General features: G+C 45.1%; 1 protein-coding gene across 1 annotated transcript in view; it reads left to right on the forward strand.

The window, feature by feature from the left end:
• The window catches only part of DAPK1 (death associated protein kinase 1), a gene marked incomplete at both ends in the record, with an annotated part of 182,068 nt that overhangs the window by 16,064 nt on the left and 138,955 nt on the right, over nucleotides 1-27,049 (forward strand). The gene's annotated exons all lie outside the window — the stretch shown is intronic.

Genomic DNA, 27,049 nt, shown 5'->3' on the forward strand with positions numbered 1-27,049 from the left:
TGGCAGACTTTTTCTGTATTCAATATTTTAAGCTTTGTGGCCACACGGTCTCTGTTGTAGCCACTCAGCTGTGCCTTAAGAGTTTGAAAGCAGCCCCTGACAGTCCGTGTCCAAGTGGGTGTGGCTGTGTTCCAGTAAAAACAGGCAGTGGGCCGGGTTGAGCCTGGAGGCCATAATTTGCTAAGCCTCACTCTATTTTATGAGGAATAAAAGTAAGGCTCAAAGAAGTGAAATCATTTAATTTGCTGAAATGTAAAGGGCGGAGCTGAGATGCGGCCCTGATCGTGTCTGGCTCTGAAGCCCGGGCTCCTCCATCTCATTCTGGTTCCGAAGCCCGGGCTCCTCCATCTCATTCCAGGGTTCACAACAGGTATGGACAGTCTGTTGGAAGGCATCCTCTTGTGTGGGTGACACCACGATGCCAAATTGGAGATCAGAGGCCCAGTGGGAAGACCTGGGAAGTGTCCAGCAGCCCATGGGCGTGGGAGGCCACGAGTGCCAGACACGCGGGCTGGTAGTGCCCAGTGCCCACCTGTCTGGGATTTTAAGGCTGAGTTGGGGTGAAGTCGAGCTGCCCACCAGCCCTGTGGCTCTGTGGTGATCAGCCAAGGGGATCCTAAACGTCCCAGTGCTGGCCCGTCTTCTCAGATGGTAACAGCACCCATTCAAGCCTTCAGACCCTTCAGCAGTCATCCCCCAGGAGCTGCTGGACCAGGGCTGCTGCCCTCTCCCAGTCTTAGGGCGCCCCCACTGACCTGGCCTGCCTGATCCTGAGGCCCGCTTCCCTGGGTCAGCACCACCAACCTCCCGTGCTGTGGTCCAGATCAGCAAGTGCCCCAAGCCTTCTCCCTGGCTCCAAGCGCTGCAATCCCAGGAGGAACACAGAGGCCATTAGGACAGTCACAGGGCTCACATTCATGAAGTGCCCGGACAGTTCCCCCAAGCAGTAGGTGCTGGCGATCACGTGCAAAAGGGCGCAGGTGAACCGTGGCCTATTCCGGGACGTCCACCCATGTGACGCTCCTCCCGTGGCTGCACCTGCTCCGGCCTCTGCCCTCGTCCCTGGTGTGCGAGTTGGGACTGCCCCAGCACCTCTGGTTTCTACTTGGAGGCTGGGCGTGGCCAGACGCCCCCACTCTCCCCAGATGTGCAGCACCAGCCGCCAGCCTCGAGGGCCACATGGAGGGCTCCCTGCGCATGCGCCTCTGCCTGTGGGGTTCCCACCCCAGGCGAGAACTCGGCAGCCGGCCCCTGCACCTTGCAGAGCAGCGGCCCCGCCAGGCCTCGTCCTGTCTCACGGGGTTGGCCCTGTGCCCTCCCGAGGGGTGATTCCCAGTTTTTATTCCAAGCTACATAACTTGCCTGGCTTTTTATTCTCCTATTTTCTCCTTTGTCCCCCAGCTTCTGCCTCTCCAGTGTGCTAGGTGGTAGAGCTTGCTGCGTGGCTGTGGGGAGCCCCACATGGCTTCATTATGCCTTGAAAGCCTCCTGGCCAACTGGGGCCCTGGCAGGAGGTGTGAAGAGTGCTTCTCTGCAGACCTGGGCGGTGGGAGTTGTTACCGAGGTGCTAATGAGCTCAGGGGGCACTTCTATGGGAGTGGACTGGAGAAGCTCATAGGGGCTGGTGGGCAAAGGACCTGGGCGCTGTGGAAAGGAAGGGGTACTGCGGGGATCTGGATTCCCTCCCTGCCCACAGCGCTGAGCTGGAGCTACTGAGACACATGCCATTGGGGAAAGAAAATCTCTCTCTCTATCCCTATCTTTCTCCATCTCTCTCTGTCTCATCCTACCCCACCCTCTTTCCTGTGCCTCCCAAACATAACAGGAACCCCCCGCAGGGTAGGACAGTGTGTAGGGAAAGAGAAAAACAGATTTGGGGGCCAGGGAAGGGTGGAGAATAACCAGGAAAGGCTGTGGCCTAGTGATAATACTGGAACAATAGAGGCTTGCTGTGTTACTGCTGTGTGTGTGTGTGTGTGTGTGTGTGTGTGTGTGTGTTCATACACATCCACCTATGTGCGTGTCTATCTTACCTGGACTGTAAGCACCTAAAGGTCCCCTAAACAATTCATTTGTTTCCAGTATCTTGCAGGGAGAAGGTACTTGTAGAAGATCTGTTGTTTGATAGCCAGTTCCATGAACTGGTCATAATTTGAAAGATTTGAAGTGGAGAGCCCTAACCGTAGTTCCTGTGAGTTTTAGAGGTAGACGGAGTACAGTCAGTCCCACTACTGGGCACGTAGCCAGAGCAAATGAAGTCGGCATGTTGGAACGATATCTGCACCTCCATGTTCTCCAGCGCTGTCTACACTAGCTGAGATAGTGGAACCAGCCATGGGGGTGGTGGATTTAAAAAATGTGGCACATACCACTCTCCCCCAGAGTGTCTTGGGGGCCTCTGCAGACACCCAAATCTGTGGATGCCCAAGTCGTTTATAAGATGGTGTAATATTTGCATGTAACCTATACACATACTCCTTCTACTCTGAATCATCTCTAGATTACTCATAGGGCCTAATAAAATATAAATTCAATGAAAATAGTTGGCATTCTTCTGAGGCTGGTGGAGTCTGGAGAGGGCCGATTGTAATGGCGGAAAAGTTTCCTAAGATTCGTAGTATGTGTGTGCACATGTTTTCATCCTCAGAATAGCCCTGTGAAGTCGCAGCCCCACGGGGATACGACGCAGGTCCTCCTGTCACTGTCTGCGAGCTGGGGTGAGTAGCAGTCAGAGAAAACCATGTGCTCTCTTCTTGATAGCGTACTGTTGATTCCCCCAAGGCTCTGTGTTACCTAGGTGTGTTTTTTGTTTGGTACGTGGGATGAACCCAGGGGCATTCTAACTCCAGGCTACACCCCAGCCCCTTTTTATTTTGGAACAGGGCCTCACTAAATTGCCAAAGCTGTCCTCAAACCTGTGATCCTTCTGTGTCAGCTTCCCAAATACTGGGATTACTGGCGTGCACCACCATACCTGGCTACCGAGGTGTATTTTTAAGGTCTAAATCGTAGTGGGGAGATGAGCCTAGTAGCAATAAAATGTGGTATCTTCATTTTTAGCACAGAAGGGGGAATAGACACCATGGGTCATGGCTACCCAGTTCTGATGTGCCCCGTGGCATGTCCTCAGAGAAAGCCACGCACATCTGTGCTGGCCTGGGTGCCACAGCTGTTCATCCTGGAATATCTACGGTTTCAAAGTGAAAACTCAAGGGACCTGATGTTAGAACCTTTGCATCAGGCAGTCTCTCTGCAGCCTGCCAGCCAGTCAGTCGTGTCAAATCTCACTCTCGTTTAATGATGCTTGAAAATTAGGGCTTCAGAAAGAAAGAAGGAAGTCTTAATATAGAACTGACTTCTTCCCTGGTAAATTTTAATTGATTCTGGTACATGCTGAAAAGTGTGTGATGGGTTCTACAAGGATAGGATTTAATTATGGTGTAAAGTGAGTTCTATAGGAAGTGCTGGGAGGCACAGCAGGAAGAAGGAAAGGAGGGCTCCAGGAGAATTGTGTGAACTAGCTGATGGGAAAACAGGTCTCTGGTGCCAGCATCGCAAGGTGTGAATTAGCCTCGCTGGCACGCAGGGTGGAAGGAGGAACTGCCCGCTGAGAGCCTGTGAATGGATCAGCCCTGCTCAGGCAGGGACAGGGACAGCAGGGGACAGAGCAATGTTCGGTCCTGCATAACCCTTATTTTAGTTTTGTACTGGTGATTGAACCCAGGGGCATTCTACCTCCGAGCTACGCCCCATCCCTTTTGTTTTGAAACAGGGTCTTGATAAGTTGCTGGGAGTCTTCCTAAGCTGCCGAGGCCAGCCTCCAACCTGTGAGCACCCCGTCTCAGCCTCCCAAGTACTGAGATTACAGGTGTGGACCGCCACGCCGGCCCGCACCATGCCATGCATAGCTCTTACTCTCTGCGTTCCACTGCTTCCTATGTGATAAGTGGATTGAAGACAAGTAGACAGTTTACTTGAAAGACAAAAGATACGGAGAAAGCTGTTTGGGAGCACTTTTTAAAGAATCAGCCCTTTGGGGGTAGGAAGAATTGGGATATAGGTAACAACTCTATAGATAACACAGTTTCTTCTTGACCCCTATGGCTAGGAGATAGACATAGATATAGAGATATATAGAGAGAGATGGAAACATATATAGAGATATGTAGATATATTTTTTGCCTCTTTTCTAGATGAGGAAACCAGAGATCAAGGAAGGTGGGCTTGAGACAGCAGAGGTAACTCTGGTAAATTCAAAAGTCTGAAATCTAAAAGTTTGACATCTGAAACTTGGCCCATCTAACCAGTTAACTTATGTAAATATTGCAAAACAACTCCCAAATTGGAAACATGGGTACACATCTACTCCCAGGTACTTCAAAGAGGGAAACTTGACCTGTGTGTTTGTGTGAATATATGTGCACACACATATACACATATATACTCAACCTATAAACACAGATATGGAAATATGCACGCAATCATGTGTTTATTAGATATTTTACTGAAATGAAGGGTATATAAGACAATTTACATATGGTAATGAACTCTTATTTTTGTTTATTGCAAGGTATTATAGTGCACGCTGCTATAACTTGCCCAGCCAGCTGAATCTTACAGAAGCCGTTTTAGATGTTTGCCGTGGTCAGCCTCCGGTGACAGTATTTGACAAGGGTGGCATCCCAGTCTGCTAGTGTTTTTTCTAACAAATGTGTTTCCATGACATCTGCTGAGTACAAATTACGTTCACTAGACCGAACCCCACTTTGGCTTCGGCACTGAGATGGCGGTAACCCTGGCTGTCTTTGTGGCATTTGGTGTCATCCCGGGGATTGGGACATTACCCGATTCTATATCATCTAACAATGTCCATGTTCAGTAACCAGCTCATAAAATTCCTAAAAAGCAAACAGTCGGCTCTGGTGAGCCGGCGCTGGTAGGCCCAAGCACGTCACTGGCTCAGCCATCAGAATCTGGAAAGCCAGGCGCGTGTAGATCTTAATCCTCTCAGCCCCGTCCAGGCGCAGAATGTATGGTGTGGGAGTCACTGAGTGTCGGCAGGCTGGGTGAATGGGGTTCCAAGCTCAGGGAGCCCCGCGATGGGAGCTCAGTTCTAACCCCTTGAAGACAAGGGCCTTGGTGGGCCCTAAGGAACTTCAGGGAAGAACCGGTGTCCGCCATCAGACCTGCCTTCTTTGGGGATGTTTGCCCGCTGGCCGTGTGATACAAAGAAAAGGACAGTGTCTCCTTCTGTGTCCCTTTCTTCCAGGTTTATTTAATCTTGTGGCATTTTTATTCCCTTCTTCTGGGAAAGGGAAGCTCTTTTCGTCTAGCAGTTTAATGTTTTATGGTAGTCATCAATACCAAACCGAATGACCAATTACGCCAAACAAAGGATTTATATACCTGGTCTTAGACAAGGTCCTTTTACATCTTGTGAAATTAAATAGGTAATGTGTTCATGCGGTGGAAAAGTCAAAGAGCTCGCCCTCCGATGACTAACTCCTAGTGGTCCTTCTTGGTGTACTCTATGCAGACTTAAGTCAATAAACTTATAAATAAACTCACTTTTTACTGATGTGGCATTATGTGACCGCATTGTTCTGAACTTGTTTTTTTCCCCCTCAGCACACGTGACCTGAAAATTATTCCATTACTGTACAAAGAGAAATCCCTTTAACGTGCTATGCATTAACCATCATTTATTTAACCCTTTCTTTAGCTGTGAATATCCAGTGTTCTTTTCTGATTTTTCAATTATAAGCAATTCTGCAATTTGTAGAATCCATCTGAAATGTTAGAACTAGCTGTAGATAAATTCCTAGAAGTGGAATTGCTGGATGAAAGAGAACGTGCGTTTGTCATTCCGTTGCGATTGCCAAGTTACTCTTCAGAGATGACAAGTCAGCTTACAGTCTCACTTCATTAATTTTTAAACTATACATGAAGAAAGCAGCCTTTTAAAATACGTTTAAGAACTATTTGTCTTTGCTGTGAACTTTCTATTTATACTATTTGCCTATTTTTTGGAGGTTGGTAGCCTTTGACTAGTTTGTAGGAACTCTTCATATATTAAATATAGCTTCGTGTCTATGGTATGGTTTACCCATCTTCTCTCTAGCTTATCATTTGTGTCTTTTGATGTTGTTTCTGATGCTTCCCCCCATAAATAAATTTTTTCATATTGTAGTAAAATATCCACGACCATTTAAACCACTTTTGAGCCTGGAATGGAGCATAGAATAACAGCAGGACACAGGAGAAGCATAAGTCTTGTTGGGAAAAAAAGAAGAAGGAGATGAGGCTGTGCTTTGTCAATCCCAAATACCCGAGAGGAAAGAAGTTTAAGTAATAGCAACAGCAACAACCCACTAAGCATTTAGGTACCTGCTCTCCTTCGGTCTACACGGCCTTCCGAGACTGTTCTCATGATGTTATTTTGCAGGTTAGGAGAAGTTCTGAGATATATCACATCTTACCTTCACACCATGTGTTCTCATGAAACCCTCAAATTTATTTATTTTTGTGTGTGTGGACTGGGGATAGAATCCAAGGACCTTCTACCTCTGGCCTACACCCCAGACCCATTTTATTTTTATTTGGAAACTGAATCTCACTAAGTTTAATGAGATCCTTGGGAGAGCCTCACTAAGTAGCTGAGGCTGGTTGTGAACCTGCAACCCTCCTATCTCAGCCTCCCAAGCGCTGGGATTACAAGTGTGTGAAAACAAAGATTGAGAGCGGAGATGGAATCCTACTGCAGCAGAGCCAGCACCCGTGTCCATCTCCACAATTTTTTCATCATCTCAAACATGTTTTTGTTGAAGTTGTCAGACCAATCAAATTCTCTTCAACTTTTGCACATTGTTGGGTCACAGTTAGCAAGGTCCTTCCTTCCCACTCTGAGTTTATTTAAAAATATCATCTCCTGGTTTCTTCCAGTGCTTTTGTCTTTCCCCTGTCTGTAAGTCTGTGACCCGCCTGGAGTACATCTTGGTGACAGGGTGAGGTGCATCTCCAACGTGGGTCTTTTCCTGAATTCCTCGATTGCCACTGGGTCACCCATATGTGGTCAGAGAGTTGGCTGGCTCCAACCAGGGAGATTCCTGGAACCATGGGTGGGGGGTCGCTGGACTCATCCAGGGAGGCTGCAGTAGCCTCAGGGCGCAACCGGGGGACATAGAATAAATAATAGAAGAGGTGGTGGAAGCCCACGTGTATGCACTGATTTTTTTTTTCTGGATAAAACAGGATACAGCGCCAAGTACGTGGCACGCACACCTTGGATCCCAGCCTCTCCAGAGTGCTGAGGCAGGAGGATTGTAAGTTTGAGCCAGCCTGGGCAACTTAGTAAGGCCAGCCTCAGAATGAAAATTAAAAAGGCAGAGAACCTCTGGATTCAATATCCAGTTCTGAAAAAGCAAAACAGAACAAAACAAAACAAAAACCAGCACCTGAAACAGAATGTACTGTTTGCTTGGACAAGGTGAGCTATAAGAATGAGCAGTTTATGCCCTGACCTTGGTGGTGACTCCTCCTCTTTCTCCTCCTCCTCCTCCTCTTCCTCCTCCTCCTCCTCCTCTTCTTCCTCCTCTCCTCCTTCTCCTCCTCCTCCTCCTCCTCCTCCTCTTCTTCCTCCTCCTCTTCCTCCTCCTCCTCTTCCTCCTCCTCCTCTTCCTCCTCCTCCTCTTTCTCCTCCTCCTCCTCTTCTTCTTCCTCCTCTTCCTCCTCCTCATCTTCTTCCTCCTCCTCTTCCTCCTCCTCCTCTTCCTCCTCCTCCTCTTCCTCCTCCTCCTCTTTCTCCTCCTCCTCCTCTTCTTCTTCCTCCTCTTCCTCCTCCTCATCTTCTTCCTCCTCCTCTTCCTCCTCCTCCTCCTCCTCCTCTTCCTCCTCCTCTCCTCCTTCTCCTCCTCCTCCTCCCCCCCTCCTCCTCTTTTTCTTGTGGTACTGGGGATTGAACTGAGGGGGCATTCTACCTCTGAACTACAGCCCCCAACTCTACTTTTAATTTTTTTTTTAAATTTTGAAACAAGGCTTCTCTAAGCAGGCAAGGCTGGCTGAGAGCCTGTGATCCTCCTGTCTCAGCCTCCCAAGCACTGGCATTGCAAGTGTGTGCCACCACAGCTGGCTTTGACTACATTAGAGAAGGCTGGGGCTGAGACTGAAGCCCAGCAGATGCTCTGGGGCCTCTGCAGGGGGATGGATGTCTCTGTTCCTAGTCAGCACAAAGGCCCTATCTAGACCAGCAGTGCCCTGACATTGGGACCTTTTCTCAAGTCTCTGGGTCCAGTAGCAAGTAGCCCATGGAATCTCCACCTGGTCCAGGTGCTCCAGCTCTGCTGGGCCTCCCACCCCCTGACCCTCAAGGCAGCCAGGCAGGGTTTGGCTAGGTTCCTGCAGGTGAGGTGGAAAAAGTTGGGAGGCACAGACCATAGACCTTGACCTTGCAAGTTCCCCAAGCCCCAGGGCAGAGCGGGGCTGCGTTCCCTGTTGGAACCACCTTCTCGTGGGTCTCGGGGTCACCAGCAGGACCCCACATACCCAGAACGGTGTGAATGGTGCACCCCGATGTGTCCCCGGGTTCCTGGTCATCTCACAGGAGCCTGTGGGTAGCCCTCTGGAAGAAGCAGTTGAAGAGGGGACGGTGTCCTTGGGTATGAGTGAGTGAGTTCCAGAGCTTTCCTCAGCTGTTATCCCTGTGCCCAGCATAGTGCTTAACTAAAAGAAAAATAAAAAAAGAAAAAGGAGCTGCGTAAATGAAGGGCAAAATGTCAGGTTCTAAAATAACCCGACAGCCGGGCGTGGTGGGCACGCTTGTAACCCCAGCATTTGGGAGGCTGAGACAGGAGGATCACGGTTCCCAGACAGCCTCAGCTACTATCTAGTGAGGCCCCCTGCAACTCAATGAGACCCTGTTTCAAAATAAAGAATAAAAAATAGGGCTGGGGGTGTAGCTCGGAGGCAGAAGTCCCCTGGGTTTCATCCTCAGTACGACAAAATAAATAAATAAAATAAAATAACCAGAGGATGTTCTGGCTGGACCCAGGTCTGTCCTCTTCTGTGTGACTCCACTCCTACTGTGAGCCCTCCAGGCCCAGGAAGGGCACTCTGCTGCCTGCCCCCGACCTGCCTCCCTCTGCCTGCCTGGCACATCCCACTGCAAGATTGTGTGAGGGGCTGGATTCACCATCCCTGCCGCCCTCGCTGTGTTTGGTGGGCACGGGACTAGGTTCAATAGTCAGTTAAGTCACTGATATACAGTTAGTGAGTTTGTTTTTTAAATGCTAACATCCAGTTTACCTAGAAACAGTAAGTAGAGTATTTGTTGGGTTTTGCTTTTTCCTGGTTACTACCAGACTTTCTTGGCTCTTTTTAAAAAAGATAAAATTTACATGTAGTAACATTTATGCTTTTGCTGTATGATTCTGAGTTTTAGCAAACACACAATAGTTTTGCAACCACATTGGAATCAAGACATACAATAGTTCCATAGTTTCCCAAACACCCAGGAATGCCTCCTAATTAATGTGTACCACCCCTTCCTTCACTTCTGGCAACTGCAGATCAGTATTCTGTTCTGTAGTCTCTCACTTTTGAGAATTCATGGAGATAGAATCAATGCACATAAATAGAATTATAACATATTGAGTCTGGCTGTAAAAATGCATTTGATTTCCATCTTTGTCGTCGCTTATATTAGTAGTTCATCTCTTTTTATTGCTGAGTTGTATTCCACTCTGTGAATACTGGGTTTATGTGTTCACCAAGTCAAGGACACTGGGTTTCTTCAGTGTATTACAGTAATCCCCCCTTCTCTGTGGTTTTGATTTTTGCAGTTTTCATTACCCCTGGTCAACTTAAGCAACTTTCAGTAGATATTTTAAGAGAGAAAGAGCAAGAAAGAGAGCCAGAGGGAGACAGAGAGACCACATTCATATGACTTTTATTATAATATACCGTTAAAATTGTTCTATTTCACTATTGGTTATTGTCTTGATCTCTGATTGTGTCTATTTTATCAATTCAACAGTGTCTTAGCTAAATAGGTACATAAAAAGCAACATCGTTAGGATCTGGTACCATGTGAAGTTTCCACCATGCACTGAGAGTCTTGGGCCGTATCCCTCATTATGTAGTGAGGCTACTGTCCTGACATTCTGTTTTTATCTACTAGTGGAGGGGAAGCTTTCTAGAAAATCGTTGTGATGCTATCCAAACATGTTTGGCATCTCTTTTGGCCACAAAGCTTTTGGGGCAGCATCCCCCCCAAGCAGTCTGTATAATTGGGTACCAAATAGCCCTTGATAGTGGGATTGTCACCGTGCCCAAGTCTGGTGGACAGCTCACCAAGCGGCCGTCCTTAATTATTCTCTGCTTCTCTCTACTCTGAGTGACAGACCTTCTTTGATGTGGAGGCCAATTTGAAATGTTACAAGGAAATTTCTCTAAAAACTCAGAACCTAAACTAAACCAGTTCCATATGCTGTTTTCTACTTCAAAGACAGTTGGAGAAGAGTGAGACAGAATTTCTTTCCATGAGGATAGAGGAAGTCTCCTTAGCGGTGAGGACCAGGGAGGAGGGGGAGGTAAAGAGACATTGAGCTTTGGGTCTTGACTGGGCTGGAAAAGGTTGCCGGACCGGAAAAGGTTGCCGGACCATGTACGGCCACTGTGTTGCTAGCTGTCTGTGATTATCTTTTTTTTTTTAATTTTTATGTGGAACATGTTGAAAATGGCATATATTCAGACTATGCTTGGTACCCTCCCCCTTCCCCTTTCCCTCCTCCCAACAATGAGTGTCTAGGTTAACCATGCTATGTTTATATTTTTACACAATTTCGGATGTAGCTCCCTCATTAATCAATCTCAGCCTTCTTCCTCTCCTATCTTCTATTCTAGTTTTGATGAGGTTTCCCCTCCATTATCTGGAGTCCCTCTGGTATCCTCAATACTCCCTAGTTTGGGCGTATTAGAGAAAACACATGTCCCTTCTCTTTCTGTGCTTGGCTGATCTCACTTAACATAATGTTCTCCAGGTCTTTCCATCTTCTTGCAAATGACACGATTTTGTTCTTTTTTTATATCTGAGTAGAATTCCATTGTATGTATTTCCCATAATTTTGCAAACCATTCATCTGTTGATGGAGACCTAGGTTGGTTCCATATTTTGGCTATTATGAATTGTGCTGCTATGAACGTGGGTATGCATATGTTACTGTAGTTCTCTGATTTCATCCCCTTTGGAAAGATACCCAGGAGTGGTGTAGCCGGATCATATGATGTCTGTGATTATCTTGAATTATGGAAACGCACTTCATAAACATTCAGAGAGAGGCCTGTGTGCAGGGGCACGCAGTGAGTGGAGCTGGTGCTTGCATCTGTCCTGGGGAGCCTGTGGCCTTGCAGGTGCCCTCTCTGCCTCTTTAGATGTTTGTCTCCCAGTGACTTTAGAAAACCCCCGTGGGGGTGTGCAGTACACGTTGACCTTGACTTCACGCTTCTGAGCATCGTGTTTCTTGGGCAGGTCTCCTGCCCTCTGCTTCTCTTTGCTGGGATGAGGGCCCATCTGGTTGGGTGTGGTTGGTTCTCCTAAAGCTTAATGTGCTGGAAGCTCTGTCTCCGGCGTGGTGGTGTTGGGGTGGTGAGGCCACGTGGAAGGTAATAAGATCTCAGGGCTCCACCTTTAAGAATGATCGATGCTGTCACTCAGGAGTGGGTCTGGATCAGAGCCCGAGAGATCATGAAATAGCAAGCCTGACCCTCCCCGATCTTGCCCCATGACCTCTCCCTCTTGCGTGTGCTGACTGCATGATGCCATTTACCACATTATGATGTGGCCAGAAGGCTCTCATCAGAGATGGAACAGCTGGACCAGCCAACCTTGGAAACTCTGGGCCGAGTGGACCTTTTTTTATACCTAGTCTCTGGTGTTTTGTTACAGCAATGGCAAATGGACTAAGAGACCCAGTGGGCCGTTTGGGTTTCTAATGTGTAACCACCCTCTTAGAGCCCCAGCACACAGTAACCCGTAGAGCCTGCTAGGTTTGCAGTCAAGAAATGACAACCCATGCTGCAGGAATCTTCCTGCAGCCACCATTACTCACCAGACACGTTGAAAAGACTGTGTTCTGTACCATCAAAGCCTGGGCCAGCCGGTCCCAGCTCCAGCCTGAGCAGAGCACACATCAGAACGCTCACTAAGGTGAGATCTGGAATTAGATGCTTTCTGAGTTCAGGTCTCCCAAGAAGATGATCTGGAAAAATATCCCCAAAACCTTTAAAAGACCCTTAAACAGGTGTCTTCCATTAACAAATATATCAAAACAAAAACCTAATGAGTTCTTTAGACAATTTTTAAGCACTAAGCTTCTTTTGCGCTGATACAAGGTGGATTATTGGGACTTCCCCCAGGTGGTTATTTTATAACCTTCTTTTCTTGCAAGTGACATTTAAAATGCCTGTCCTTTGAAGCACGCACATTAAGCCAGGAGGAAAATCCTAGGATGGGAAGTGATCTCTGGCTCAGGCCTTGTCCGTAAGTGAGCCTTCGCTGACCTGAATCAGGATCATTAATCCTCCTTTGCTGCCACATCCTGCTGACTTTGAAGGGAAAAATTACACCTCAGAGACATTCCCAATGCATGTGTGCGTCCCACAGTACACACAGGTGCTCTGGTTCCCACGAATCGGCCCCTGCTAACGACTCGAATGCTAAGGTCCCACGTAGGACACATTTGCTCGGAACACTTTCCTGTATTAACGGGGCACGTTGATGCTTTTTTTTAAAGTGTTTTGTTTAGTCTCGGCCCCTGATCCTCTCTCCCCAGAGAGCCACATCCCTAACCCTCCCGCCCTGCAGCGGTGGCTCACAGGGCACTTTCTCAGTGAAGCTGGACTTGACCACCCTCTACCGATCACCTCTCTGAATCCCATTTTCTGCCTTACTTTTACTTCCTGGCACTTAGCAGCTGCTAAGGTGTGCCAACATAATGTTCTATTTTATTTTTATCTTTTTAAAAATTAAGGCTGTTATTCTGTGACTCTGTTTTATCCCAAGCATCTAAGACAGCACCTCGTATGCAGTGGTGCTCCATAAAAAGTGAGTGCCTGTGGCTGCCCATGAGGGCGTGCCTGGCCTAGTGTTTTGGTTACTGGTTGGTGCTCATCTCTTTACTAAAGGGAGAGGCCCAGCTTGCACGGAGGGGTCAGTGGGCCGTGCAGAGCAGCTGACACCTCTTACCTGCAGTGCGGTTTCCTGGAGCAGAGGAGCCACCACACCAGGGGCTCAGGCGGGCGCTGGAGACAGGTCCAAGTACCTGCCCCTCCTGCAGGCCCTTCCACTCTGTCGAGCAAGTGGGATTCCATCTTCTGCTCTAAAGCTCTCCTTTGTTGCCTCTGGCCCTTTAAATTTGGGGTTTCTTGAGAATGCCCGCTGTGGAGGAAGATCTGATGCCTCCCTGCTTTCTCAGAGCTCCTTCCTCCTCACCCGCAAAATGAAATCATGTCAACGGCCGCAGAGACGGTGCACCAGAGGAGAGAATGTACCTAAATTCTGGGAGTATTGTTGTTAATATTATTATCATTACTTAAGCTTTCCCCTCTGGTATTTGGGTTGACAAAGCACGGCTTCATCTTGTTCGTCTCTTTTTCCCAACAAGACTTATGCCCCTCTTGTGTTCTGTTGTTATTCTATTCTCCATAACTTATATTACATTAAGCAGTAAAAACAAACCTCCTTCTTGCAGAGTGTCAAATATTATGTCTGCTCTTCTAGGCCCATTTTGAAATCGGGAGAGAGAGTCCACGCACAGGCACACGTGCTCTTTTACTTTTAATAGTGGGGGGAAAATACTTCTTTAGAAATTGCAGAATAATTTTCCTCCGCTTGAGGAATTTGAAGTTGGCTGGATAAAGGACAGACTGGAGAAGCCAGTCCCCTTGTCAGTGGGTTTCATGCGATGGGGCCACGGGTCAGGGGTGCACAGAGGGAGCCTTCTTGTGGCAGGTGGTTAGAGACATCCAGGGAAAGCCCCAGGGGGCCCTTTATAGCTCAGCCTCCTTGGAACAAAGGTGGTCATTGGGACTGCACCGTGACCTCTCCATATTCATCCAGGTCCCCCCTTCAAAGAAGGTTTTTAAGTAATTTCCTTTCCCAAGGTGCTGAAGCAGCTGTGCGCCAAACATTAGCATCGGGTCTTTTAAAAATAGAGACTGATGAATTTCAGAAATGCTTACCCTTGGACGGTCAAGAGGTAGTATAGATGTTTTAAAGTATCTGTGTGAGCCTTTATGTCAGGCCAAAAAAAAAAGAGGGGGCAGGGAGAGAGAGAGCGAGAGAGAGAGAGAGAGAGAGAGAGAGAGAGAGAGACAGACAGACAGACAGACAGACAGACAGACAGACATTTTGCCAAAAATGTTATTTAGGGAAAGAGTGGTCTGATATTTTTGTTGCTGCCTCAGTGGGTTCAGCGTGCCTTGGCTGTGCACCCCACATGGATCCTGGCTGTTGCAGGAGCACTGGGTCCCCCTTTTTATTTTTTGTATTTTTTGTTTGTTTGTTTTTGTTTGCAGTACTGGAAATGGAACCCAAGGACATTCTACCTCTGAGCTACAACCCCAGCCCTAGTTTTTATTCTTTATTTTGAAACAGGGCTCACTAAGTTGTGGAGGGCCGTACTGAGTAGCTGAGGCTGGCTGTGGGCGTGCTATCTTCCTGTATCAGCCTCCCAAGTACTGGGATTACAGGGGTGCACCACCACACCCCGCTAAAGCACTTTATTTATTTATTTTTTTTGGTAGTAACAGCCCCACTGTGATCCTCTGGAAGTTATTATCTCAATTTCTTAGGAGAACTTAAATTTTTTTTTTGTACATTGCTCCAATTTCTTGGAGAAAATAGTTTAAGAAATATGTTTAGGGCAACTCATAAACTTTCTGTTAATGGCAGATGTTCAGATAAGTGGACGCTGTGCTATATATCACGTGTGGGGCTGCAGTAAAGGTAGTTTTTTGTTTTTTGTTTTGTTTTGTTTTTTGGCAACTGATTTTTTTAAAGGCTGCAATGCAGCCAGGCGTGGTGGCGCACGCTTGTAATCCCAGTACCTGGGAGACTGAGACAGAAGGATTGCAGGTTCTCAGACAGCCTCAGCTACTTAGTGAGGCCCTTTGCAACTCAGTGAGACTCTGTTTCAAAATAAATAATTAAAAATAGGGCTAGGATGTAGCTCAGAGGTAGAATACTTCTGGGTTCTATCCGCAGTAATGCAAAAAAAAAATAATAAAATAAAATAAAATAAAATAAAATAAAATAAAATAGGGCTGGAAGTGTAGCTCAGAGGTAGAATGCCCCTGGGTTTACTCCTCAATTCTGGGAGGGGGGAGCCACAGTGATGTTCCAGCTCTATGCAGAGAGCCATAGACATTTACTTTCTACTGAGTTTATTTTGTTATTAGTAGGATATCAGCTAAAGCAGCTTTAAGCACATTCAATAGTTACTGTTAGGTAAAATGAATTTCAGTTAGGTTCCCTTAAGTTAATAGTGTGAAGTCTCCTCCTCCTCCTCTTCCTCTTGCTCTTCCTCCTCCTCCACTGCTATATGGGGGATTGAATCCAGGAGCATTCTATGTCTGAGCTACACCACCAGCCCTTTTTGTTCTTTATTTTGAAACAGAATCGTGCTAAGTTGCTGAGGCAGCCTCAAATCTTCCATCTTCCTGTCTCAGCCTTCCAAGTCCTTGGATTATAAGCCTGCAACACGCCGGGCGTGGTGGCGCACGCTTGTCATCCCCGCGCTTGGGAGGCGGAGACAGGAGGATCGCGCAGGTTCGAAGCCAGCCACGCGCGCTGGCTTAGGAGACCCTGTTTCCAAAATGAAAATGTAAAAAATAGGTCTGGGAGTGTAGCCCGGAGGTAGAAGGGCTTCCAGGAACCCCAGTACCACCAATAAAAATAAAAATAAAAATAAAAAATAAGCCTGCAACACTGGTTTGCCTGCAGTGTTCTTCTTTGATTTATTTAAAATTGATTCAGTTGTGCAAATGTATTTATCAATAAGTAGGGCACTTTTAAAAACACACTGTTCAGAAGATTACAGAATAAATCCTGCCCATCAGTTGTTACCTTCGGAAAGCCATGTGATGTGGGTGGTAGACAGATGACTTGGACACCAGGAGATTTTTCTTTCCTCTGTTATTTGTGTGTCTGGCCCTGGGCAGTCCTGCTGTGTTCAGTCCATGGTAATGGCTGTGGTCCAGTGGCTCGAGAACTGCGTTTCCACCAGCCCCCCTTCCCCGCACCTCTGTGACCCTGGATTAGTGTTCCCTGAGCATTGCCCCAGAAAATCAGCTCAGAGACGCTCATGCACACCAGTGCTGTCTACACTTACCTTAGTGTTTACTTTTAGTATTTTGTAGGAAATGAAGCTGTTTTTTTGATATTGAATTATGGGAAAATGATAGTTCCTATCAAGTTTTGATTTTAATTTTTAAATTAAATTAATTTTAAATTAATTTCTAAATTAAAGGTGTGACTTTGAAACTTGCTCTGTGCAGAATCAGCTTCTTACATTGTAAATTACTTTACAGTGAGATTAAGAAACTCTGGGTAACCTACAAGATTCAACTGCTGCTAACTTGGAGTTCTCCTGAGTAAAGATCTCCTGTGGTGTCACATACATAATATTTTAATGTAATACTGTCTATAAATATGAATATTTTGCCGGGCGTGGTGGCGCACGCTTGTAATCCCCGCACTTGGGAGGCTGAAACCGGAGGATCACGTGGGTTCGAAGCCAGCCTCAGCTACTTAGTGAGGCTTTCAGCAACTTAGTGAGACCCTGTTTCCAAATAAAATATAAAAAAGGTCTGGGAGTATAGCCCAGAGGTAGAAAGCCTCTGGGTTCCACCCCCAGTACCACAAAAAAAATAAATAAATAAATAAAAGAATATTTTTTTTCTCCAGGAAAGGTTCTAGTCTCTCTACCTTGATTAATTTAAATGTGTAATCATTCAGAGTTTATTTCCCTGAACATCACAGAAACAAAATTAAGATATCTTAGAATACTTCCAGGTCCATAAACTTCCATATATATATAATCAATAAATAGGTAATGAGTATAGTAAATGTTCTTTCCCCCAAACATCCATGGAAGGCAATTGAATATGTTTGCATGTGGGGGGATTAGACACATATGATTCAGGAGACCCGTGGTGGTTATCTTTGGGCGATGGGTCATGTCTAGGTCATTTATTTTTATTTTTGGTGGTGCTCAGGATTGAACTCAGGGTCTCATACATGCTAGGCAAAGCCCTCTACCACTGAGCTGCACTCCTAGTCTCCATCTAGGGAATTTTTATTTTCCTTTGGCTCATCAGTTTTCTAAAATTTCTACAAGAGACGTTTCCTTTGGTAATAAATGAGAGAGAGTAGTCATTTATACCTGCTTCCTCGTCTCTCCCATACCCAGGTGAGGCCTGGTTTGCATCTGTACAGGTGAACTGGTGGTCTTCTTCCTTCTTCCCCAAGTGAGCTTGTTGCTCAAATCAACCCAGAGTTCAGGAGTAACAGCCCTTTGGCGTCACCCAAGCGGCCCCTTCCCTGGGTTGAGGACCAGTGGCAGAGGTTGCAGCGTAGGCCTTGCTCCAGGCTCATTGGGTTTCCTTTTTCTTCTTGGGCTCACAAACGTGTTCAAGGGATCAGCGCATGTAGGTAGAAGTCAGGCACACGTCTGTAAATCGGGATGTTAAGACAATGTGGAGTGAGCGTGTGCCCCAAGGGTGGCTTACCATGCAGACTCTATACTCCTGGGAAATGCTAAATACGTCCAAGCTTTTTATCTGTCTGGACTTATTTTTAAAACCAAGAGATTCTGACAGTTGAATTAACTAAAAGAAAAACCAGAACAAATCCTCAAGTCATGTGAGAAGTGTAAAACTGTTTTGGAGATGATAGTTTTTAACTGAATCAATAAATAATGCAATAATATATAAAGCACTGGAATCGATGCCTGACCCCTCCAAGACCCTTCACCTGTGTCATCCTTAAATGAAACTAGTGTTATACAGATGTTTCGGGGACTATTTTATTATATCAAATGATGTCTTCTTTGAGAATATTTTGTTCCTATTTAAATTCATTATTATCTTGAATAGGCACAGTAACAAATTTATTCAAAAGCCTAGGATAGGAAAGAATTTTAATTAACCCTATCATTTTACATTTTTCTATTGGAGTGGTGGCATTGACTTTATTACCTGAGGAATAATAGTTGATTTAATTTTAAAAAATTTGAACTGAATCCTCAGTTCAATCCTGAACCCGGGGACATTCTATCTCAGAGCTACACCCCCAGCCCTTTTTATTTCCTACTTTGAAGAAGGCTCTCACCAGTTGCTGTAGGTCTTGCTAAGTTGCTGACACTGTCCTGGAACCTGCCATCCTCCTGTCTCAACCTCCCAAGTCCTGGGATTACAGGTGTGAGCCACCACACCCAGCCTTCAATTAAAATTTACTTTGAAAATGTTAATACTGAAGAGATGAGGTTTTGATGTGTTTGGAAAGCCCCCGACAGTACACTAATATCCACCACTATGTAGGGCATACATAGCTTGCTTTGCTCTGACGGGCTATCTGTATGGAGTGTATATTTCTGTGTGTGTGTGTGTGTGTGTGTGTGTGTGTGTGTGTGTGTATATGTGTGTGTGTGTGTGGTGTGTGTGTGTGAAGTGATTGTGTGTGGTGTGTATATATTTGTGTATATTTGTAGGCACGTTTTTGCATATGGGGGTATATAATATGTGGTGTCTATAGTGTTATGTGTGTAGTATGCATGTGGTATATGTAATGTATAGGGTGTATGTGTCTGGTTGTATGTGTAGAACATATGTTTATGGAGTACACGTGTGTATGGGAAACATGTGCATGCTTGAGCAGTATGTGGCATGTGTACAGAGATGTGGGGTGTGGAAGTGGAAGTGTGCGTGTGTGCAGGCTGTGGGGTATCCCACAGAGCATGCATTCTCGGGCTCCGATTTTGGTGGAGGAAAGGATTTCTGGAAGCAGCAGCAGATGGTACGAAATGTGCAGTTGTAAAGTTAGGAGAAAATCATAGCGAGGACAGACTGGTTCTAAGGCCACTGCAAGGCACCGCCTCATGAAGCCAGGCCCCTAACGCTGTGGACTTGAGCGAGTAGAGCCCCAGGCAACCCAGGGGCTGCAGGAGCTGCAGTGGGCTCCCATCCACAGCGTGGGGCTGCAGGAGCCGCAGTGGGCGCCCATCCACAGCGTGGGGCTGCCAGCTCGTGTCCCCCATCCACGGGGATTAGAGTGGTGTCGCCGGTTCGGAACGCTCTCTGACTCTGCAGATGGCTTGAAGACTTCAGCATCTTCCCACTTTTACTTTAAGGTCAAAAGGATTCTAATTAAAGCTAAAGCTATAATCTCAATGTCATTGTTTAAAGGAATTTGCCAAGACTGGAGTTGTGGAATCTTTTCAGGGGAAATCTAAGATGGTAATTTCCCACAGAAGTGTAGTTTAATCATTGAGCCAGATAATAGCGCTGCAGAATGAGTTAGGGATATGCCCTTTTCGAGCACAGTTTTTATAAAGAAAAACTATTCCCTTGATTATAAAGGTAATAGTGGGCAATGGGGGAAGGGGACTGTAATCCCACCGCTCAGAGAGAATCATAGCAGATGTTTGTGTACTTTGCAATGACGTGTGAAGATGGTTGTGTCGTGCTCTGTTTTGCAGATCTGCGTTCATATTGTAGACAGAAAGGCTGTCATCTCTCCAACGCCTTACATAGACATTATTCTTATACTTTCAAAGGCCTCTAGCTGGGCGTGGTGTATGTACTTGGGAGGCTAAGACCGCAGGATCATGGCTTCAAAGCCAGCCTCAGTGACTTAGTGAGACCCTGTTTCAAAATAAAAAAATAAAGTAGGGCTGGGGGCATAGCTCAGAGGTAGAACATTTCTGGGTTCAACCTTGAGTAGCATACATACACACACAAAAAAAGGCCTCTGTCTGAAATCCTTGATAATACAATTCACTTGTCTTTGAGGTGTGTTGTTAGACAAAAATTTGATCAGAAAACTACAAGGTGAGACCTGATATTCATGTGAATGATTTTCTGACTAGCTGTTTTTCTTGGTGGCTGCTTCTACAGAAATTGCCCAAAAAAGAAGACTTGGGGAGATTAAAAAGAAACAAAAAAGTCTTCATCTGATAAACATTCAGTGTTACCCTTAGTTAAAAATTATTAAATACAAAACTACGGTGAATTATGACAGCTTTATAAGCTGTTTATGGGCAATGTTGAAATATTAACTCAGTTTTTAAAAATGTTTTTGAATCCTTGGCTGTGATGAATCTTTTGCTTGATAGAGGGTAAATTTGCTTAGAAACTAAGAAATATGCTAAACAGCCTCACTGGATCAAAGAAATACATGTTTGGTATATGCTTGTATTTCTTTGATGAAAACTGTGTGTTAGCTTAAATTAAGTCTTCTGAAAATGATGAGAATTATAGGATATTCTAAAAGTTACTGAAGTTTAAGAGGTATAGGTTTTTTATAGATTTAAAATGTAAAGATGTATAGGGGTTTTGTGGGGGGGTACTGGGGATGGAACCCACGGGCCTTCTACCTTCGAGCTATACTCCCAGACCTATTTTATATTTTATTTGGAAACAGGGTCTCACTAAGTTGCTGAGAGCCTCACTAAGTAGCCGAGGCTGGCTTCGAACCTGTGCAACCCTCCTGTCTCAGCCTCCCAAGTAGCTGGGGGTACAGGCACGTGCCGCCATGCCTGGCTCTTCCTTATCACATTTTAATTAAGATACTTCAGATGTTTCTACTGACTTATTATCTGTATACATTATCAATCCTATTTTTAGAAAAGACATTCACAGCATTCAAACAGGGCACACTTTTTTTTTTTTTTTTTTGCACTACTACGGATGGAACCCAGGGGTATTCAACCTCTGAGCTGCATCCCCAGCTCTATTTTTTATTCTTTATTTTGAAACAGGGTCTCGTCAAGTTGCAAAGGGCCTCACTAAGCAGCTGAGGCTGACCACCAACTACGATCCTCCTGTCTCAGCCTCTCAAATGCTGGGATTACAAGCGTGCGCCACCCTGCCTAGCCAGAACGGACTTTTAATTGCCATTGAATATTGGGTGCTGCTTTTAATGCTTTGGTGAGCAATTTCTAGCAAATACGCTGTATATTTCTTCATAGGTCACATCCAGAGGTGTAAGTGGTGTTTCTCTCAACACTGAAAGAAAGATGGAAAAAGACCATGTAGACCTGCTCTAGATCAGAAGTGCAACATGGGACTTTTAGACATGGTCTTCAGCGGCTAACCAGTGAAAAACTGGAGAAGAAATACAGATTTATTTTCAAACCAAACATAGAATTAAGAAAGAGAACCTCTCAAAGGCATATTTTTATGACTACTGTTTCCGTGTTAAATATCAACTAATAACGATTGCGACCTGCTCGGCCATCGCTGTTCTTAAAGTGACAGACTCAGTTTTCTGCTGTGTATCTATCATATGTCAAGAAGGCCACATGCATTTATGTTTTTCCTGTTTTTAGAATTAGGTCTGGTGGTTGTCTACTGTTGCTTTTGTCTTGCTCAGGTCAGAGTGTCTTTGGCCATTTTTAAATGGTATTAGTAACCGCACAAAATTAAAATGAAATTTTGAAGACATAGAAATCAGCAGATGGTTTTCGATCCTGAATCTAATGACAACAATAGAGGTTATAAGCCTTCAGCTTTGATAAGAAAGAAGCAGGAGCTTATTTAAAAAACAAAACACACAGAGGGGTTTCCAGAGGGTCGGCAAAATTTCATACTAATCTATATCTCTATAATGATTTTACTTTATAATGATTTAGCTCAATTTCATCCCAGATTAATAGTAAAAGATAAATGCTGTGTTTTACAAGGTGGAGAATTACTTGTTAATGATAGTAGGTAACGTGCCCTGGGTATTTAAGATGGGCCACAAGGTGGTCGTTTTTAGCAGTGCTTTCTGTGGATTCTTCCACAAGTCTTCCCAACGATCAAGACAAAAGGGATTAATACCATCATGCCCATCTCACAGAGGAGGATGGGGAGGTGTGATGGGATGGTGGGATTTGCCCAGAGCCACACAGAGAATGAAGGAGATAACTTCAGGTTAGGAGCCAGTGTCCGACTCCTCTTCACCACTGTTGCTAACTTCATCAGTGGTCAGGTGGAACTGCAAGCAGTGTGTGTACCAGCAGCTTACTAGAGCTGTTCTGCGCTGTTGGCCTTCCAACTAGGTCTGTACTTGGAAAGAGAAATCACTGGGGTCTTTTGTTGATTTGTTTTTGTTTTTTGTATTTGTGTGTCTGTGGGGGGGGGGTACTGGGGATGGAACCCAGGGCCATTCTACCTCTGAGCTGCACCCCCAGCACTATTTTTTATTCTTTATTTTGAAACCAGGTCTCACTGAGTTGCAAAGGGCCCCACTAAGTAGCCGAGGCTGGCCTCGAACCGCAATCCTCACGTCTCAGCTTTCCAAATGCTGGGATTACAAGCGTGTGCCACCACGTCCGGCTTATTTGCTTGTTTTGGTTTTGGTTTTGGCATTGGGTTTGAACCAAGGGTCATTTCCTTTGAGCTACACCCTCAGCCTTTTATTTTAAAATGGTCTCACTAAGTTATCACCGGCCACGAGTCTGCCATCCTCCTGTCTCAGCCTGCTAAGTACGAGGATTACAAGAAGTCAGTCGTTTTAAGTACTATGGTAGTGGTTACTTACATTCAGCGGCTAATTGAAGGCATGCCGAAGCCTATGGAGTAGAAAAGATCATTCCTATTTTAAGGATGAAAAAACTGTGGCCCAAGTGGCTAAGTTGCCTAAATACAGTTGACCGGTGGAGACGTGAATCCCGGGTCTCGCTGACTCCAAGGCGACTGGCCTCGCCCTTGCCCGTGTGGCTCAGAGTTCAAGGGGAGCCACTCCCTGGACCTCCACATGATCTGATGCTGGTACACATTTCCTGTCCCCCACCGGGACACACTTCATAGAAATATATGAAATGGTGTCACAGTCACATTTACATATTCTAGTAACTGGGTTCATTGTTAACATATCTCTTTATAATTAAATTTCTTAATAGGACTGGTGATATATTAGAAAGAAGAATTATTTTATTGTTTTCGCAGTTAAGTATGTAGACATTTTATGAGAACTGGTTTAATAATTAAGTATTTAAAATATGGCATATGCCGGTTAGAGCAAATTAGAGACTGAGCATCAAAGCATATTTACAAGTACTATTTTAGTTTTCATATTTATGTGCAAAACAACCTATTATCCTAAAACAAACCATCTGACAAAGACAGTGCTCTGGTTTGGAGGGGAAGGAGAGGGAAACAGTTACAAAGGGGGGTCCCTACTGAGCAGGTCCTGGGTGCACACCAGTAATCCCAGTACTTGGGAGGCTGAGACGGAGGAGCTCAGGTTTAAGGCCAGCCTCATCAATTTAATGAGGCCCTGTTTCAAAATAACATAAAAAGGGGCTGGATTTAGCTTGGAAGTAGAATGCCCCTGGGTTCAATCCAAAAAAGAAAAGAAAACAAAACAAAACTTGGAGTCTTTCTTGATGTCCTGCACTTACAATCACTTTTCATATAACAGTTTTCATTGCTTACCCGTTAAGTATATCATTCTTTAAAATGCATTGTTCACATGTTTTCTGAAGGTAAGTAAGTGGATGTTGACGTAGTTCACAAGAACATGACATGCCAAAACGGCTCTAAGGATTATCTTTCCATTTCTTGGAGCTTCCCACAAATTCATCATTCGTACTTATCTGAGTTTTTTTTTATTTTTCTCTGAGGTTTTAATAAAGCATTGCATTGTTTGGCAATAGAATTGGGGAAATGACAGCAAGTAGGGCAAAACGTAAACAACTCAGTTTAGATGTTCAGATTCAACGAGTTCTAATCCTGTGTGTGCTCGGATTTTGTTTATTGTAGTCTTGTGCAATAGGTTTAAGGATTGAGGACTCAGAAGATTTCCTGTGGCCTTAATTAGCAGTTTTTAGTATTTAAGCATAAACTCATTTTGAGATAATAAAGGTAGAAATTATAAATATATAATCCCTGGAAGGCAGAGATTCTACTCATTAAGCGATTTTTAGATCAAGTTTCAGGAGAGGAATACACAATGACTTAAGTAAATAAAAATTACCCAGTTTCAGAAAGACAAGGAAAAAAAAAAAAAAAAAAAAAACACCTACAACCACCCTAACTCAAAAAAAAAACCTCAGCCAGAATTCTTAATTCATGATTTTTGACAAAGAAGATGGAACATTGAACCTACCAGGTTTCCATTTTTGAATATTGAGTACATGAACTGGGAAACGTTTTATAAATACCATTCTTAATAATATTTGAAACTTGAGAATGTATGAATGTGTATATGTGTGTGTATACTCATGTACACACACTTATGTACATATATGTATAGTATATGTGTACACACACCAGAAAACTTATCTAATGTTTCTTCTAAAACAATTCTCATCTTCCTGAAAATAAATATTTTTTGCAGTATTGTTAGTAATGTAATATTTATTTATTTGTTTATTTTTGGTACTGGGGATTGAATGCAGGCCCATTGTTCCTCTGAGCTACATCCCCCAGCCCTTTTTATTTTTTATTTTGAAACAGGGTCTCATTAAGTTGCTGAAGCTGGTTTTACACATGTAATCCTCATGTCTCAGCCTCCCAAGTACTAGTATTAAAGGTGTGTGGCACCATGCCCAGCTTGTAATATTTATTTTTAATAGTAAGATGTGGGGAGGGGTCTCCACAGTTACTGCTTTTCCCCAGACTCTCGCGGGCAAGACTTCAGACTGTGAACATGAGAGAACGGGCTAGTGGTAATGTCAGACCGGCATTTTAAGATCTACATAACGCTCATTTCCCTACCAGTATCCAAAATGTAGGAAGAAAGACTATTTCACTACAGGATGAAATTGCACATTGAAAATATAATCTCACTTCCCACCCCCAACCCCAAGGAGAAGTGAGCACTGGCCTCTGCTTTCTGAACTAGCCCCATCCCTCTCAAAGGAAAAGCCGCTCCTGATGAAGGGCCGGTTGTCAGCACCCTGGATTCTGCCCCGGCACACTCTAGGGTCCTTGGGGCATTTGATGGGTCTGGAAGACACTGTCAGCTCTCCTGCACTTTGCAGGTAGTCTAGGACCCTTTCAAAAGTTCATTTAGCAGCTGCTAAAGTGTTTAACACCTTTTATTTAGAAAAGCCCAGGTCTCCAGGAGCCTGGACTGCCTCTTCCACACGGACCCGCTTCCTGGAGAGGTGTTAGGAAGTGCTTAATGAGCTTTAGAAAGGGTTCCTGAACCAACCTCTAAACTGTTGTTCATAATCTCAGCTACTGGGATGAAAAGCTCTTAATGGGCGTTTTCATTAAAACATACACAATACTGGAGGATTAGCTTGGCCACAAGTAGGATTCTTAAGTGATTTCTTAGTTTCTCTCAATTTTAGGTGAATATAGACCCTACTGGAAAAAATTATATGAGGCAGGCATCTGTCAGATTATTTAGCTGTGCCCTTACCCGTGAGTGACCTTGGGCAACACATCTTGGCTGTAAAATAAGGGGGTGGTCATTTGGTTGTCCTACAGGGTCCCTAAGATGTGAAGTTTGAATGGATCCCCATGGTCCTACCTATAAGATGGACCATTTTGCTACATCCAAAAAAAGTGTTGGAAAAAAAAAAGTTTTCTTCCTCGTTTGTTGCCTCCTGCTTCCTCCTTTTTTTTTTTTTTTTTTTTTTTTTTTTTAGTACTTACACAACATTTCCATTACTTCCCTCACATACAGCTTGCAGGATTTTTGTTTGTTTGCTGGGAAGTTGATTTTCAGCTAAACAAAGGAGCTTTCCTGCAGAGACGCTCAGTGTAGCTGGATAACTGTTTTAAAATGCAGGGAAGTCAGCTCTACATGGTCAGGAGATCATTGCCAGTGGCAAGATAGCGGGTACCCACAGTGCTCCGCGGGGTTGTGTGGGGGCAGCATGACACCGCATTGTGGGGGCACACGTGACACGGGCCAAGTGGAGAAACTCCAGGCAGGGCAGAAGGCAGAGGGGTGAGGGCGAACCGTGGCCAAGAGCCTTTAGCATGCTATCTGCAGACAAGAACATTCCAGCCAGGTCAGGGGGCTAAGGAAGGGCTAGTCAGTGATGCCAGGGGCTCTGGGATAGGGACTGGCCAGCTGCCTGCTGCCAGCCTGGGTTGAGGAGGGCCGGAATTTTGTTGCCTGGAGCTTGAGGGCCAGGGGGAGGAGATGGGTAAGGACCCTGGATGGCTTGGTTTGCAGATGAAAGGTAGACTGGAGGGTGGGGTGCAACGTTCACTGTTTTTAGGAATAAGGCAGTCCTGGGAGGGACAGTTCCTACTGGGTCAGCAAGGCCCCCGAGGCAAGGGGTGGGAGATTTGAAGAAGCAAGAAGACTTTCATCGCGGGACAGATGGCGTGTTGGCTTTGGGTGACGGACACACTGCCTTTCCCTCTCTCCGCCATCTTCTCTCTGTCCATCTCCCTCTCACTATTTGGAGGAGGACATTTGACATTTTTCTTATTCTTGCGTCTATTCTGCAAATTGTAAGCTTAGTAACATGATCGATAGAAGACATTTGGTCATTGAAAAGCTGTATTGATTTGTGCTCTTTTTCTTTAAGCTAATAACGAAACACTGGAATTGCTTCTTTGATGCTCTGACAAAATAGCTGAACTTCAGAGGTTTGCGAGTCACCTCCCTCACTCAGGGACGAAATCAGGGCACGGTGCTTCCTGGACTCAGCTTTCCTTTTGAGTGACTGTGTCTGAGCCAGGGTTCCATGCTTCTCTTCTTGAGGAACGTAGTATTGCATTTACTCCTGGGGAAGTGAACCACTTCACCTGAAGCTTCTCAGCTGGAGTTAGCCCATGTGTATTTTAGGGTCTGCATCTATTTTGGGGTCTGCTAGCAAAC

Source organism: Muscardinus avellanarius (genome assembly GCF_963383645.1).
Source record: "Muscardinus avellanarius genome assembly, chromosome: 13".
Taxonomy (NCBI): Eukaryota; Metazoa; Chordata; class Mammalia; order Rodentia; family Gliridae; genus Muscardinus; species Muscardinus avellanarius.